The sequence below is a fragment of the Podarcis vaucheri genome (assembly GCF_965113315.1).
Source record: "Podarcis vaucheri genome assembly, chromosome: 8".
Classification (NCBI taxonomy): Eukaryota; Metazoa; Chordata; class Lepidosauria; order Squamata; family Lacertidae; genus Podarcis; species Podarcis vaucheri.
Genome location: NC_138766.1, coordinates 46,834,256 through 46,852,901, shown reverse-complemented (window position 1 = coordinate 46,852,901; position 18,646 = coordinate 46,834,256). Strand labels below are relative to the sequence as shown.

Sequence of the window (18,646 nt, the reverse complement as noted above, 5' to 3'; positions counted from 1 at the left end):
CCTGCTTTTATAAATTCTTCTGTTGCTTAAGTCACTTACACATAAAATAGTCATTCAACATATATAACATTGCAATGTGTTTAAGTGGAAATGAATTTCCATAGACTTTTTGTTGAAATACAATAGGGCATACTATAAAAGGTCCTCTTTGTACCAAATGCATCAAGAGCTGCACAGTGCTCATTAGAGTAAAGTGCACAAATGGTAATAGGAAGCAACTAGCAACTGCTTGCACATGAAATCATTTGTGACTGAAGTTATTTAATATTTGCTGGCTCTCAGTGTGCTATGCAAAATTACTGAAGCACACAAAAGTAGCTCTTTGGCCTGGGGGTGAAAGAGCACAGCAGATTGAACAGGCTTGTTGCTTTCTCTGAAATAAAAACTAAAACAAACTACTTTAAGACGCTTTCCCAAAGTCAGCATTAAAACAAACAAAGAATCCCCGCCCCCTACAAAACTGTTTTTTGATTTCTTTAATTAAACTGGATGGGGAAGGGATTGCAGAAGTAGAGCAGAAAGCAAGTACTATTTCACAGAAACTTATTTTTCTGCTTCTTGGAAACTTTAGATAGAAGGACGGGGGTGGGGTGGGGAAAGTAGGTCTATACTCTTAACAGAAATGAGATGAAAAGAAAACTTCAGTTAGAAATAAAAGCAGCGGGAAACAGAAATAAAAAAATGGTACAATGCTGTGTAAGCTGGTATAAAAAGGGAGAGAAAAAGAGAAGAGTTAAAATCATAAGCAGGCATGAAATTTCAGTTAGGTAACAGAGCATTTAAATTCAATGAAATATAAGGATAACTGTAGGAATCATTTAGATGAAATTATGTAAGTTTGAAGCTCCATCCTCCCCTAGTTTGAATATGTGCTGGCCCAAAATAATTGAAATTAAAAATACATTTAGTTGGGACACAATTATTTAAATACTTTAGCAGACTTTCTAATCAAACATTTTAGCATCAGATTTAGGTATCCTCCTTATTTAATCACCACTGCATCTGCCCATCCTTCATATTAGCGGTAGAGTGGGACAGGAGAAATATGGCTACCTGCAGTGTCCAATGTAGTGGCGTGAGGAAAAAGTGGATTGGTTAGGTAAGACTCAAAAGAAGCAGGATAAAGAGAAGTGGGGTGGCATCCTATTCCATCGCATCTCACTTCGAGTATGACTACCTGTATTGTTTCATCTCAGTGAAGAATAGGACCTTCAGGGAAGAAGAAATGTGAATCAGGCCTGCAGCACAGGGGGAAATGTTTCTGTTCCTGTCACATCTGGAACTTAGTGCAGTGGGTAACAATTGAAATAAATTCAAATTCAAATATAAGCCACAATTACTGAAGGGTTTCCAAACATCAGGACATACGACCCTTTACATTCAGCTGCAGCCATCCCCTGTTCCTCTCAGTCTTCACCACAAAGGTCAATAGATTCCCTACTTTAAATCAAATGTACTACCTCATTCTTCTATTTTTTGTTTAATATTTTGGCAGTTGATATGAAGGGGAGGATTTCCCATTGTACATGAGGAAATTTTTTAGAGATAGGCAAGACCTCCTGAGCTCCCCTGAAATCACATACATCCCCCACCCCTGAATTCTGAACCAGGATGGAAGGCCTGTTAAATTCACTAGAAGAAGGTTCAGGAGTTTGCTAGAGTGGTTCTATCAAGTCCCTGAAGTTTGTTTCTGAGCCACGCTCAGAACTTTGCTGGCATCCTTAGGCATTTCCAAACTCACACAAAGTAAGAAGGAAAGTCAAGAGTTGCATGGAACTTCATATATGCAACTAAGCCCCAAGGATCTCTGGACTCTGGCTACAATAATTTCTTATAGCTTCATTGATGGAAATCCTCTAAGCATTTTAAATATTTATCTAAAAATGTTATTCAAAGCAGTTGTGTTTCCTGAAAAAACAAAAACAAAAAAATACAGTGGAGCAAAAACTACAAGCATCCAAGCTTCTTCCTCAAAATTCCCAGAACATTTTGCACCTACTAGATCAGGATTTAGATTCCAATGAATGAAGGCAAACAAGGTTTGCTCAGGGGCAGATTGCTTTCATTTCTATGGAACATTTAAAAATCTGAAAATGTTTACGTCCTGTTTCCTACAGCAGTGACACCTGGGGTGAGTCCTTAGTAGACAGTCCTGCATGTACCTCACTTTAACTTCTCTGTAAAGGAGCAGAAAATAAAAGTATATGAATGGATTGCTAAACTAACATGCTTGTGTGAACATTCTCTCCACACCTTCCCAGCTAGAGACTGGCATCTCCCGCAAAATCAAGTGCCACAAATATGTGAGACCTACCAATGCAAGCAGTGTCTTGCCTTACATTGTGAACCAATGCTGATAACCAACACTGCTGCCCTTCCATTTGCACTTTGGGGAAATTCCCCTATAAGGTTTTTTGGGGGAGGGGATGTTAAAACAAATTTGCTCATTCTGTACATAAAACTGACAACTCCTGATTGCTTTCTGTAGAGCCCAAAGAGCAAAAGTGACAAAACACCTGAGGAAAAGATTCAAGGTGTTCTCAACACAGCTTTCTTTTTCTACTCAGGGTGTTGAAATCTAAAAAGAAACCTGCAGCAAACTGAACAAACCACATTTCACTGTACTGCCCCTGATTCTGGGTCAAACTCAACAACCCATCAGCATGCAGGAGCCAGATGCTTTTCTCTGGTTCACAAATCCACTAGAATTTAATTCTTATATCACAATTGGCACTTCAAGGATATACACTTCTAAAGCTCAGCATTAGGGAACCTACTCTTATTCTCAGCCTTTCAACGTTTTCTGTTGCTGAAATTTCTTTTGTCAGAAGAACCTTCTTTTCTGAAAGGTTTTATTTGTTACTTTTTTGTGTAGCCCTTTAAGCTGCTGCAAAGGTAGAGATGTGTACTGGATGCAGTGCTTCTGCTGTGCTAACAGCTCTGGCAGGGTAACTCAAGTAGACCCAAGAAGTTATAGTAGTGGATCTCTGTATGCCAAGCCCCTGAGTGAATGAGCGCTGTTGGGGGAATTTTGTGGTGAAGGGATGGTGGTGTTTCATGGCACAGATGCTACTGAAGAGAAAACAAGTGTAGGAAAAGATGCACGAGGTGGCTGGTACATTATTCATCTATTATACTCATTTTTATACCACAAAGCTCGGATAAAATTCATCTATGTGATGGCGGTAAAATAACCCTCAATTAAAATCACAACGGAGCACTGAAACCAAAGCAAAACACATTAAGGAAACAGAAATAAAGAATGGGTCATCTTACAAGACGGTTATTTAAAATGGTAAATAATTTTCGTAAGAAGCCTTGCTGAAAGAAACAAGTCTGAAGCTGGCACCTAGAACTCATTGCAGATGGTGCCAGCTTAATCTGATTACACAGAGAGTTCCACAACCTATGCAAACACACCAAACACACAGTTTCTTTTTGAGGACAGTCAGGTCAGATATGGGTATAAGGAATAAGGTGATCTTATAAGCATACTGGCCCCAGATAGTTTAGGACTTTATATGCTGTTATGAGTTTGGGGTGTTAACTTGAGTGCCAGACTCTTCTAATTGCTGGATCCAGCAAGTGTTAAAATTCACTCAAGGCTTTTAATTTTTTTATTTTTATTTTTAAAGCCAGGCTAGCTTCCTAGTCAGGTGCAAAGAGAACAAAGGTGTATTAAGGGGCTCGGTGTGAGAAGGCAAATGGGTAGGGCCGCTTTCTCAACCAGAAGTTAGAGCAAAGAGTTTTAGAGGTGACCTAGAAGTAAAGCGGCAAGCAAGGGAGCCATGCCAGATCTCTGCTTGAATCCAAGGTTGTGGCTATGGGAGAAGCAAGACTTTCTTAGGGTGTTAATGCTGCGAACCCCTCCTTCCTGGGCTCAGGTTGTATACATGTGTAAATAAATCATATATCCTAAAATCACCATAGTCTCCTCCTCTGTGCCTCATTCCAAATGGAAACACAAACCCTGGGTAAGCACTAGGAACCTCTGGAATCTCACACCACTTGGGAGACTGGGGTGGAGTGCAACTATACTATACGTAAGACCATGAAGGGTATTGCCAGCCAGTGCAGGTCCATCAGTACTGATGTTATATGTTGTTGGTAATCAATGCCTGATAAGAATCAGGCTGCAAACCAGCCTCAAGGGTAACCCTACATAGAACACATTACAATGGTCTATTCTTTTTAGGTTACCCGTGCCAAACTATCCTGATTCAAGAATGGTCGCAGCCTGAAAGGCACTTAGGTAACCTGAGCCTCAAACAGCAAAGCTGGGTCAATATGTTCCCCACCCCAACTGTGAACTTCACACAGAGTTCAGAACAAGAAACTGGCTGATCTTCTGAACACAGGAACCACTCACCTACAATGTTTTCATCTTGCCAGTGTTTACACTCAATTTAAACTCAATTAATTGGCCCTCATCCAGTCTGCAATTGCATCCAGGTTCCATTCCAGAACTGGCACACACTCACCTAATTTTGATGTTATGGAGAAACAGAGCTGGGTGTCACCAGCATATTTGTTACACCATCCCCTAAAACTTCTAGTGACCATTCAAACATTTTAATAATAGTAATTTTCTTTAGTGACCACTTCTGCAGATCCCCTGTGATGCCAAGTGGTACTTGATCCATTCAGGACCGCTGTCCCATGTGTTCTTTTTAAAGAACAATATTAATTAATTAATTAAAATCAGGCCACACCTACTTTTATACTTTGACCATTACACTTCAGCAACACCAACACCCTGTGGCCCCCAAAGGATTGGCCATGAATAAGTAAGGCCCCCAGATGCTGGTCATCTGCCTTACAACAACAAATCAGCTAGATGTTAAAAGCTCATTCAAAATAAAAATGTTTTCAAAAGCCATCCAAAACAGACCTCCAATGGTAAGATACGCCACAGTCATGCCACAACCAGTGAACAGGCTCTGTCTCTTGTTCTGACATGTCTACTCCAGTGCTACTGTGAGGAGAAAATTCTTGAGGTTAAAATGTTAGCATTAGCACTTTTAAATGAAAAATGAATAGGCAGCTAGCATAGACGAATTGAGTTTAGAGCTTTATGCTTCATTCTTCATGCCCCAGTTAATAATCTGGTGACTGCACTTTGGAAGTTTTCAGAATATTTTAAAAGATAGCAATGTGTAGAGAATATTGTACTATCTAGTCAGGAAGTGACTAATGCTGCGATCTTAAGAAACCTGCCAGGAATAAGCCCCTTCCAAATAATTAAGAGAATACCAGGTTGCAAAAGCTAGCTCCTGGTGGAAACTACTAAAGCATAGGAGGTTATTGTATACTGTTAAAAATAACTACCAATAGATGTTAACTGACAACTTTCTCACAGTCAAGTTCCAGCTGGACACTACAAATCTCTACCCTGAGGCAAAGAAAAACTGCCTGGAGGAAAATGCTACTGCAAGTGATTGTGACATACTGTCTTGTTTGGATGAAAATTCCAATGTCAAGATCATCTTCCGGAAGCTACCAATAGAGCAAACACAGCATCAAAGATTTAACCATCTCAAACAGAAATGAAAAATCATTTTTGATTATCTTTATTTATTTTACCTTCTTTTATGCTTTTGCATAAAAGCATTCATTTATTGGAATCTTTGGAATTCAACAGGAAACACTACTGATGTTTTTGTTCTACCCCAACAGATCTGAAAAGCAAAATTTAAAAACAATAACTAAATTTCCTACCTTTTCTGATCCTATTTCAGTTCAGGAACTCAAAGCATAAAAGAAAACTCAAATAATCTTAGCTACCATCTGAGGTATAATAATAGAACATTATAGGCTCTGGTTTGAGTCTAGCCTGACCATGTTTTTGAAAGAAAATAGTTTTGGCAAAAGTTATCTCATCAGCAGAATCCTTCATGTCCTTGCTACTGTTTAGAAAGTTCTTCTAAGATGGGATAAATGCCAGGGTTAAGGACCAAAGTCCATAATTGTTTAAGGGCTTTTCCACTAACAGACTTTATGCTTTCAGACTTTATGTTTTCAGTCTTGAGTCTTCTAGCTATTGTCTGCCATTGAATTCTTTTCAATGTATTAGCAAACTGCAGAACTTGCATCGCTAATTATGCACGTTATCTCAGATGTTCTGCAAGAACTTTCAAGGTAAGAGCTGATAAGAGCAAACTTCTCTTCTAAATTATATATGTATCCAACACTGTGTGAGTGGAAGGCTAGCATGTGCAATTAATCTCCCCTCCTTATCCTCCCCAACAGTCCTCAAAAAGCATCTCCAGAAGGTTGGGAGGTCCCAACAAGACCTGTGAACTGTGTCACTCAGGACCACAGGTAGTGGGGTGGAATATCCTGAAATCAGGCAGAGGACCATCCAGGGCAATCCAGTTTCAGGCCATTGCCCCCTCCCCCTACAACCCCATATGACCCAACATGCAATGTTTGCTAGGTCCTCCTGATCTTCTGCAGAGGCTTTTAAAGCAACAGGGACCTGCATGGGGAAGGAGGAGAAGGGAAAGATCTGTTGCACACTGCCCTTTCTTTGTACAATATTGGATGCCATCCACAGTATATAAGTCAAATTGAATGAGGAGATATATATTTTTGGAGGCAAGTGCAATATCTCATGTTGCGCAAAAAAATGTTTAAATCATAGCAGAACATCAGTTTCCAGAAAAGGTATATGTCTGCCCTCTAGACCTTCTTGATAGATTTAAAAGAAGGTCATAACTGCCAGAACACTTCTAATGGAAATGAGAATCTTATTCAAACTAGTGTTCTGTCATTGCTCTCCTACAATAAACAAAGAGTGCATGTTTTGTCAGGTCTGGAATCAAGCAACTGCTTATTAAAATGCATTTTTGTTACCAAGAGGCTCTTACAGCATCCTCTACATTTAAATAATGCTGACAAAACAATTCTACTTGTTTCGTTGGCATTTATCTTAACAACTGTCATAAAGAATGCACCATGCCTGCAAAAAAGTGCCCTATTAAATTGTAACAGTCTATCAAAGGGTGTCATTGATTGTTAGAAGGAGATTCTTGTCTTCACTGTAAACAGATAAACCAAAGAACAATAAAAGCTGTATATGTGTTTACTACTGGCCATGACAGCCAGTCAATATGTTAAACTACTGATATGTTTGCTGCCCTGGTGTCCTGCACCTTGACTTGACTCACTGCCCAGCAGTCTCCCTGCCTTAGCTGACAGAGCTGATTTTGTAAGCGGTGTTTGATGACTCCCAGACTGCTGGTTCTGGGGGGCTTTAGCATCCATGCCAAGGTGGCTGATCTGGGGTGTCTCGGGACTTTATGGCTGCCGTGACAACCATGGGGCTGTCCCAACAAGCCACTGGCCACCTCCTGTTCACCACCATTAATTCACCATATTTAAGCAGGTCCCCACCCCACCCCTCAGATCCATAGGCACAGCTTGGAAATATTATGATATGCTTGTGTTTGATTTGTCTATGTTATAGAATGACCTCTTGCCCACCTGACGGTGTGTGTTGATTCCTTGGCCATGGATGTACACTGGCACAGTAGACACTGACAGTGTTCCCAGGGATGCCTGGTGTATGCCTGTCATGTTTACACCATTTTGCAATTTCTGGTTTAGTTTTCTCACTTCCCAGACTGAACATGCATGGAAAATGGCAACCATTCCATCACTGTAGCAGCAGTTTCTTTCTCCTTTACCCCTTCCATCAGCAAAAATAGAACTGGACTTATGAAAGCCCTTCTTGCCTCAGGTTCCAGGTTAAATCCAATTAACAGTTGATAATGATGCAACACAGAGAATTCAATCTGTTCAATAAATCTTAGGAAGAATACTGAGAATATCAGGAATAATACAGAAATAATTATGAAGAAACTTATTATCACAAAATACAGCCCCATTACAAAGAGTTTTTGGAATCTTAACTGTGAAGACATATGATTTCAAGTGTGGTGAAAACTACTTGAACCCACATTCACAACCTGAAAACAAACACTTCAGAATGCAGCAAGTGTGTGCACATTTAAAATGCTATATCTGTTTTCATCCTAAGGAGCTGAGATAAAACAGCTGGAAGACAAGAGAAGAATAATAAGATGGGGTAATGAAATACCTTTTGCCATCCAAATGTTGTCTCAATGTTTGACTAGATAATTCAATATAATAGGAAACCAGATAATTTCATCTCGTACCAGGTATTTGGTCAAACTGTTATTTGCACAGTAGGAGCAAAGTTTAAAAAGAAGAAATAATTTGCCATTTCATTTGTGCTCTCTTCCACATGAAATGAAAACAAAACATTTAGAAAATCGAGGTAATATTTGAGTCACTTTTTGCTTAGTCAAAAATGAATGCATAGAAAGATATTATTGCTATGTATTCTCCAAGAATGTTGATTAGATAGAAATTGCAAATAATATTTTCTCTCAAAAGATACTGTACAGCAATAGCAAATGATATATAAAACAAGGTTATGCTTAATGTCAAGATAACACTGCTGTCAGAAAACACTGCTGTCCTCCTTTAAAAAAACATAAATTAATAGCCTAGTTAGCTTTCAAAAGTGTTGTGCCTAGTTGGCTGCTAAACTAGACTAGTACTAACAGTAGGCTGTCAAAATCCTTCTTCCTCCCTCCTCCAGAACACCCTTGAAGCCAATGCCCTTGTAAGAGGTTAGCACTTTTCATGATCATTTAAGAAATCTAATCAATTGGTGCCATCACGTATTACATACAAAGTGACACTGTAAGTGTGGCTGCAGGACTAAACTGATCCATTTGTTATGCCATCTCTCTAAAAAAAAGGAAGGATCGCTGGGTTGTCTTGAAGAATTTGACTTAAGGGGTCTAATTTAGTACTAGGGCTAAAAGGTCACTAATAACGAGCTATATTCTGGCACTTCAATTACAAACACCTTTCAGGCATAAACAGTGGTTTGTTGCACTCTAGCTGCAGCCCTTACCTCAGATTAGCAGCAGAACCACCACCACCCTAGCCTCCCCAAAAAGCTCACAAGGAAGATAGAGGAGTTGTCCACATCCCAAAAGGCAGGATGCCCTGGAATGACTCTTATCTTCTTCCTACTGTGTCAGTGGCTCTGTTACATGTGGCAGGAACTGGCTGCTGCCACCACCATACTGTCTGACAGTGCTGGGCAAGGTTGCTTCTGAATTCCAGCACAAGGCTATGGATGCCAGCACAAGGCTATTATACCCATTCATAGGCCTTCAGAAGACAAGAGTACCAATTACTAGATTAAGCTGCACTGAAAGTGATATAAGAACACATCTAATTTTAAATCCACGCAGGTGGTTTTCTGCAGTCTCCTTCCAGTTATTATATCCGCTTACTGCCCCCTCCCAACAATTACATAAATGTAAGTTTTGAAGGTATTCGGACTCTATACTTTACCCCTATATGCCATATTAAAACCAATTTTCATAGGAACAAGTTAACCACATTCATTTTCTTCCATTCAGAATTACGTACACCCAGTGGCCTTTTAGCAGTCGATTGCGGGCTCCAACTTTTTATAAGACACACAAGCAGGTGCCAGTAACAATTTGCTTCAAATACATGCTGCTACATCTCTTTGCTGGAATTGATGGCCCATGGAAAGCAGCTACACCGTAACAATGAAAACTGCAGCAATCTCGTCAGGATAATTTTCCTTCTGATGGTGATGTATGGTTCTTTAGGATGACAAATAGCCGCTGCAGCAATGTCAGAGCCCCGGCAATTCAGGAAAGGAGCTTGTTTGTCAAGCAGATGCCTTGTACAATCAGAATTGCAAAATATCCAGAACAGAGCAGCTAGGGTATCAGAAGTCACAATTAATTTATATAATGAATTTAAAATACTGGGCTCTGCAAGGATTTCACTAAAGATATTTGACTTTATCCAATGCCTTATTGCAGGCATGAATGTTCTGATGGGCATGCAAAGCTCTTAAACCCTGAAGAGCTTCCCCATTCATTACAGTAGAAGGTACAATCCTGCACATGCTGAGAGATGGGGAAAATATTTGCCTCTACCAAAGTGGATGGTGAATCCTGCTTGCAGAGGAGTTCAGGATGTGGGCCAAGGCAGCAGTGGGTATCTTTATGTTTTTCACCATATTTGAGAATACAGTCTACAAGGGAGTGGAAAGAGGGCCTTTTCAGTGGTGGCACCCCAGCTTTCGAATGCACTCCTCAAAGAGGCTCACCTGTCTACCAACACCTCTTTATTTCCCCAAGCTTTGTATCTTTCATTGAGCTGTTTAGCTTTTCAAAATCTGGTTTTTTTCCTCTGAATACCACAGAATATGGCTAATGTACAAGCACCCATGCTTACCAAAGATGAAAGAGAGCTGAGAGTAAAGTGACAGAAGAACAAGCCACAGAGGACAAATGAGCAAGCACAAACAACCACTTACAAAGTCCATTAATTGACTAGCATGTGTGGGATTCCAAACAATCTGAGGAACAGTTGCACATGTGTAACTGTGAACTACAGCCTATGATTAAAGTTCTGTAATCAAACTATAAAATAAACAATGCAAGGATACAAAATGGGCAGTCATTTTTAAAATCCTCACTATGATATATAAATAATTTGATAGGAAATATGAGCAAAGGAAGGGGGGAAAGAAATGACATGCAAAGAAAAAGGAATCTTTCAAAATCTTCGGTGAACAGATGGGAAAGATTCTTTACAGAGAACCAAATTAGCAGCTGCCACATCAGTGCAATTTTACATGATCTTGAAAGGGTTTTTGCGTGAACTTTAGGTCTGGCAGCTGCTTTTGAACAATGGCACAGATTTCTCTTTTAACACTTACATAAAATCATATACTTATTTGAGCTTACAGACCTCAGAGAGCTCTTTAATCATTATATACAATGACAAACATTTAGACTGATGTGTGCCTCCAGAGAGCTAATGCAGTTTTCATGATAGCAGATCAACAAACATCAACATGACTTCAGAGTTAAGGCAATTTCCAGAAGAGTGATAAAATTAAGGGTCTTCTATTTTCTAGAACCAGTTACCCGCCTTTCTCAAAATAGTCTATGACTGATTTGACCCTTCCTTGAAATTTACAGTTCAATACAATCTAGTAGCTGCTGTTCTCTAAGGACCCAGAGTGCATGTGCATAGTATAGCAGTATGATTTTGCACGTGAAGCTTAGGCAGTAGGAAAGCCATTCATGTCCCCATCATTCTTGCTGGTGGTTACCTATACTACATGTGCCTGAAGCAAGGCCAGCCACTTTACTGTGTATTTCTTTGCCAGGTGGCATGAAGGCCAATATGAACTGGAAAACAGAGTGAACAAAACACCTACAGCTGAGTCCAATTAATCCAGAACCAATGACCGCTTGTTAAATGGGATACCATTTCCTGCCTGTTCAGTGGCAACTAGAAATATTATAGAGTGAACGCACCAATTCCAGAGAAGGAAGCATGTCTCAGTATGGCCAGAAAGAAGCTGTCTACAAAATACTATGTTGGCCCAATAATCTTCACCATGACTGCCTTTAGCACAGTTTACAGTTAATCCAAAATACAAACAGCTTCCTTCTGAATCCATCTGAAGTGAGGAAGTTGACAATGGGTGCTTCCAGCATGTGTCTGAATACTCTATAAGCACCCATTGTCACTGTCTCCTAAGTGCAAGGGTGAAGGGACATCTTCTGTACAGAATGCCTTCTAAAACATATAGTCTGGTAGTAAGTGAAGAGCAGGTCTCAGTTATCAGAGAAGCTTCTTCAAGGAAAACCCACAAGACTTGAATACTGCTGGAGTCAGAATCACAGGGGCTTTGAAGACATCCATATATATATCAGGGGTCAGCAAACTTTTTCAGCAAGGGGCCAGTCCACTGTCCCTCAGACCTTGTGGGAGGCTGGACTATATTATGAAAAATATATATGAATGAATTCCTATGCCCCACAAATAACCCAGAGATGCCTTTTAAATAAAAGCACACATTCTACTCATGTAAAAACATACTGATTCCTGGACCATCCATGGGCCAGATTTAGAAGGTGACTGGGCTGGATCAAGCCCCTAGGCCTTAGTTTGCCTACCTATTATATATATGGACCGGGAATGTGTATGAGATCACCAGCAGCAGCCACCCACAAAGAGCTTGAGCACTGCATGGGTGATGGACTGAAGCTAAACTCTTATAAACGAAAAAACCCACCTTTCTCCTTTTGTAATTGAGGTAAGTCCAAGATGGCTTCTGAAAGCAAACCCTGAATCCAAGATGTATCAGAACAGTGAGGTCACGGTTATGCCATTATTTATCCTGTTCTTCCTTTCTTATCAAATAGTCCACAGCTAAATCCACCTATCAGTGGTAATAAAATTCATTTCAAAATACTGTGTTTCAAAATCTGCTTCCATAATAACTTTATTAAATGTATTCCTGATTTATACTTAACTATGCAAGTTTGTATTTACTTATTTTAAAAACTTATATCTTGCCTCCTTTCTGACAAACTCATAGTGGCTAAAAAGTCAGAAAACAAAAGCATTATTTCAAACTATAAAACAATACTCCCCCCATTAAATTTCATCATGAAAACCAATAAAACCACACATCCACAGTAGCAGACCAAAGGAAAACGCAACCAGCCTCACATACATTTGAAACCATTCCCCAGTAACCATTCCCCCTCATACAGAGCTAAACACATCCATTGCATCTTGTTTTCAGTCAATATACAAGCAACAAAGTGAAAGCAAACCTATTTTTTGATAGCAAAACCAACTCCCTTAGCTAGGAAAAAATCCTGTGACTCCGCTATACAGCTGCAAATAAAACGTTGTGAATGTGTTGTAAAGTGCAATATACAATTGTGACATTAGATGGGGACTGTGAGCTATAGCAAATTCAATGCATTTTTCATAGTGATTTTTTTTTATAAAAAAAGCATATTCACAACCTTTTTAACATGTGTGTAGATTACACCCTGCTTTCTTTACTTAGTTTAGATTTTTCAATAATTTGACAAAACTGTTTGTAGTAGATTGCCTGAAAATAACCCAAGAACTTGTTTTGTCATGCTATGCCATCAAAAGCATATGGACTGTTTATAGCACCTCAGGTATATATGTGTGTTTTATGATGGTACTGAAGACGACTGGATACTTATCTGTCTTAACCTTATCTTTCTGAGATTTGGCAAGTTTCAGTTTATATGCAATTCTGGCAGAAAATAAAAAAATGGAGACTTTTTCTTTAAAGAAAAACTATTTTAAAAGTTTGCTGCCCAAAAATCCCTGGAGATGGAGCTGCCTGAAATTTGGCATCCTTATACTTCTAATGAAGACAGCCACCCTTGTGAAAACGTATTGCCATTTTTAAATAGCGGGGACAAAATAGAGCTTCAGATTTAAGAGATCAGATCTGGAACCAAATAACAAATAGAATCAAAATGACACAGAGAGAAACTGCAACCGATCAGCTGCTTCCACACACTACGGATAAAAGAGGAATAAGGTAGTTGCTGCACATTCCTAATATGTACTGTTCAAGATTCCTGATCATGAATATTTTTCAAAGGCTGGAACACACTTTTCGGTTGCCATGTGCAGCTGCTGCTGAGAATGGTCTCCCCATGGCAACTGATTCTTATCTGGCCTGTGACATTTAGAATTACTTACCATGTGGAGATCAACCCACACATGTGCATACTCGGTAGGCACTAGAATACGCATACTCGGTAGACACTGGAAATGACAGGGAGGCTGACAATATGATGGCCAGCCTGATTATGGAATAACCTCCAACGTTATAAGCAAGAAGAGATCAAGCACCACAGGGAGGAGGGTTTTGCTGCCATTCCTCTGACAAGCTACATTTTCTCCAGCCTTTAGAACTAAAAGGTTCACGCTATGTCCAACACTAACCTAAACTACTCATTACTGGAGGCTTAAGTTTTTATTTCTGCATTTAAAACAACACTACTCATAATCTGCACCATCAGTCCTTCTGATATAAGGATACCTTTGCCGTCAATTAAGAAAATCTATTGGACCTTGTTAGGCAGCAAGGTAAAATAATTAGCATTAAGAATGCTCCTGAGACTGTCAAACGGTGCCTTTGATGAACGGAGCTCATTGTCTACCAAAGGAAATCCCCAAGGTGAAATAAAACACCACACAGTTCTAATGCGGATGCTTTTATTGGCTGAAGGGAGCCTTTAATGCATATAAAATTAAATGCTGTTGCCTCTTCAGGGACATAATTTGTATAGGTGCATTAAAAGCAAATCCAAAGAATTATGTTTTATGAGCTTACATGCTGCTGTGCAGGAAAATAGATGCTTTGGATTTGGTGCAATGAATGCCAGGCCAGTGCAAAGCCATAAGCCGCAGTAATGTGTTAACATCACAAAACCACAAACAGCCTCAAAGAATAAGAAACATCAAACATTGATCACATCTAGGGATGATCCACGATGAATAATAATGAGAAATTATCAAATGCCAATAAATGTAACCTTTAGACTCGGCATGATTACATTATAAATGTGCCTGCAGCAACTAAAAACAACATCATGAAACCAGACCAGGTGGTTGTGGAATGTGATCATCAATCACTCCATGTTCATAAGATGCAAGGCATGTGCTGAATGAAGCTGGGGGCTAGAGTCCTTCTGGCCTTGATGAGAGCATGTTCACTAGAAATCTTCTGTCAAATTTCTGAACAAACGTATGCAGTGAAAGAAATAAAAGAAACCATACCTCCAGTAGTCAGTTTTCCATTTTCACTTGTTGCGTGTTTAGGAGATGAAAATGGTGTGCAGTTCTCAGTGCAGAATGTCACTTGTAATGTTTGATTCTTGGCTGTTCTGAAATGCAATCAAATGTAACAATTAATGCTGCTAGCCTATAAGCAACGTTGAAACAAGCAATCTTTCCAACTTGTCTCATTCAGCCTTAAATGGCACTTCAACAGTGAGGAATTTTGACGGCATTACTTCCACATACAGCAACTTCATTTGACCTGGGAAAGGGGGCGGGGAGTTAAATGTTGATAGTGTTGCATAATGTAATTGTCCTTAGGCTTAAATCCAGCGTGCTTCTTTTTTCTTGATTGGAGGAAAGCAAATTGTCACCACGCAAAAAAGGCCCAAACAAATTGCACCTGCCTAGGAAGATTTAAGCACCAATAGCGTGGGAAGTATAAGTGAAATCTGAATGCAAGGTGAACCATATTCTAAAAGGAGTATGGCGGGAGCTCTGGAGAAGACAAGCATTCTGCAGGTGCTGATTCTAAAACTTCTGCTGTAAGCAGCTAAAGAAAGGTGTTTAATAGGATCAAGTTAAAAATCAATTCAAATGTGCTGCGGAACGATACAGAAGAAGAGCAAGTGTACTGTTGTCCAAACATGAGTTTTTACAACACTTGTGCTATCAAGGTATGTTATTTATTTTGTATTGTTTTGGTATCATTCTGGAGCCCAAAGGGCTACAACTGACGTACTGCTGTTTACCTGTTGTTCTAATCACTTACTTTTAATTCCTAAAAAGGCACCTGTGTATCATCTCTTCCTTTCTCTACTGATAACAGTTAAGGACCAATGCATAGCAATAATCACCTAGAGAAAATATTAATGCATCACGATCCTTGAATACAAGTAGCAGTGAAACTGAACTTCTGTAGTTAACCAATACAGTTATACCTCGGGTTACAGACGCTTCAGGTTGCGTGATTTCGGGTTGTGCACCGCGCCGAACCCAGAAGTACCAGCATGGGTTACTTCCGGGTTTCAGCGCTCGCGCATGCACAGAATAACTAAATCGCACTTTGCGCATGTGCAGAAGCGCTGAATCACGACCCATGCATGCACAGACGTGGCACTGTGGGTTGTGAACGCTGCGGGTTGTGAACGTGCCTCCCACACGGATCACGTTCGCAACCTGAGCGTCCACTGTAGTATAAATCAGGTCAAAAGCAGATGCATTACCAGAGATATACCATCAGCATATCTGACCCATTTATTTTTGTGTTAACTAGCCTGCATAAGTTACTCATGTTTTCAGATGGAAACTGAAAGTTTCCAATCTCAGAAAAGACTGATCCCATAAATTTAGAGATAAACTAGTCATGCAGATACCTGACATTCCCTCTTGCTGCTGAAAAGCAACACTGAAAGTTGTGAATGGGAGTGCAAGAGGAGTGGGATAGTGTGCCTTTAAACTTTTCCCACTAAAACCTCCCCCCCCAAAAAAAAACAACTGGCATGGGGTTTCCATACCATTTCTTCTGCAGAGAGGGGGGGGGAACCTCAGCTAGTGCAAGATGATTTTGAGGGGACAAATGTGGAAAGGGAAAGTCCTAAACAGCCTCTTTCCCTGTCATTCCTCTGCTCAACATAGGGCTCATCTAGTCTTCCTTTTGTGCTGCATTTCTAGACACAGATCTGGGCTTTAAAACTCCATGCCTGAGAGGTTTTGTTTTTGTTGTTTCCCTGGGAAAACCCACATTTTACCACTGTATCAGAGCAAATGTCAATAAGGTTTTTTTGCAGAAGTGTTTCCCCCATAACTTCTCCTCTGCTATATAAAGATACCACTCATCTGCCTCCCATACACAATGAGTTAAGAAAGTGTTACAAATATTGGAAGACACAAGATCTACCCACTCTGGAAGAATGGCAGATGAAGGTGATGGACTATATGACACTGGCTGAGATGACAGGCAGAATCCGTGATCAGGGAAAAGAGACGGCGGAAGAAGAATGGAGAAAATTTAAAAGCTATCTTAAGGACTATTATAAACTTGATGAATGTTAGAATGTTGTGGTTTTCAGGAATAAAGGGATACAGTGATATAAGGTCAGAATACAGAAAAGACTAAGATGACAGAGGGTGGAAAGGAACAATTGGGAGTTGCTATAAAATTTTGGACATTGGGATGCAGAAAGGGGGGGTATGGGGGAGTCCCGGAAAAGAGGTTTATGAAAAAATGTTATGAAATTATACGTGTTTGTATGTCTTTTTAAGTGTTTGTTTGTTTTTTAAAAAACTTTGTAAAACCAATAAAATTTTTATTAAAAAAGAGAAAGTGTTACAAATAGCCAAACAATTCCAGTATATGTCCCTGTAATCAACTACTGCACAAGGTTGCAGAATTATAACATGCTATTTTAGAATTCTTTTTTCCAAAGCGTTCAGATTTTCGTATTAAATCCCACAATAATGTACTGCAAAATCACATTCTGTGTCCTTGCTGCTGTATTCACGCAGTCATATTTCTCTACACCCACACACCTCTTTACCTTAAAAACACACATATTCAGTTTTTCTTCTCTATAATTAATATGACCAGAATAGCTCTTTAAACCATAGTCAGGCAATTACTTATTCTGCTAGCCAACTGAATTTAAACTCCTTTAATACTATAATTTACTTACACCCATTTGAATATCCTTAAAGTCAACAACAGAGTATTATGGTTCACGTAATTATTAGGCTACTATTTTTACACCAAGAATAATTATTCTTTCGCATCATCCCTTTGCCACAATGCGCACACACAACTTTTGTCTGAAAGTGCTTCACAATTCATATAAAAGCCATTCAATATGCAACTCAGAAGAAAATTAATTAATAAAACCCATTCTAACCCTCTTCTGCCATTAAAATAAATTTTACCCATGTAACAGCAACTGACATGTCTCTGGTCTGTCACACATCAATGGAAGAAAAGGGCTTAGTGACAGTTGGGTGCAGCCAAATATGCTTTACTCAGAGTAGACCCATTGATATTAATGGATGTAAGTTAGTCATGCCAACTACTTTTAATGGGTTTACTTTATTTGTGGAAAACCAAGAGGATCCAGCGGAGCAATACTGATATGGTAACTTTATTTAAACTTCATTTCATGGGTAGCTGTTGGTAGAGCCATAATTCAGCATGCTGGTTGCCACTACGAAGAAGAGGAAGAGGAAGAAGAAGAGGAGGAGGAGGAGGAGGAGGAGGAGGAGGAGGAGTTTGGATTTGATATCCCGCCTTTCACTCCCTTTAAGGAGTCTCAAAGTGGCTAGCATTCTCCTTTCCCTTCCTCCCCCACAACAAACACTCTGTGAGGTGAGTGGGGCTGAGAGACTTCAAAGAAGTGTGACTAGCCCAAGGTCACCCAGCAGCTGCATGTGGAGGAGCAGGGAAGCGAATCCGGTTCCCCAGATTATGAGACTGCCGCTCTTAACCACTACACGATTTCAATGAGAAAATGAAACAGCATGTTGATTCCTTAGCCAGGAAGTATGCATTTTAATAATGTACCGTCTTTCTGTGAACACGGATATTTCTCTCTGTAGCCTTTTGGAGCTGTCATACAGAGTTAACAATTGGTTAATCTCCTCAAGTAAGGTGAGATGCCATATTCAAAGTATTATAAAATTCCCCAGTGCACTTTTTGGTGAGAAGAGCAAGGAGAGGGCCGCAGAGACTGGGAGAGGAAGTGAATGAGCAGCCACGAGCCCAAAGTCCTCTCCAGTCTCTTCCTGGGGTGAATCGCAGGGGAAGTAACAAGAATTCCTCATGTTACAAAATGGGTTTGTTATTCACGTCTTTCATCCTAGCGCTGAAAGCTTCCTTTCAATAATGGCTGAAAGGTAAAGTTGAACTGATTAACAAACTGCATCAAACTGT

The 18,646-nt window shown here is 39.7% G+C and overlaps 1 protein-coding gene and 1 long non-coding RNA gene across 12 annotated transcripts in view; both read right to left on the bottom strand.

The window, feature by feature from the left end:
- Positions 1-18,646, bottom strand: part of LOC309539219 — a 342,474-nt gene that overhangs the window by 217,817 nt on the left and 106,011 nt on the right. The gene's annotated exons all lie outside the window — the stretch shown is intronic.
- The window catches only part of DLGAP1 (DLG associated protein 1), a 294,134-nt gene that overhangs the window by 178,110 nt on the left and 97,378 nt on the right, over positions 1-18,646 (bottom strand). For all 11 annotated transcript variants that reach the window (XM_082235141.1, XM_082235134.1, XM_082235138.1 and 8 more), the window contains one exon: positions 14,731-14,837. The gene's annotated coding sequence lies outside the window, so the exon portion shown is untranslated. The remainder of the gene's footprint in view (positions 1-14,730; positions 14,838-18,646) is intronic.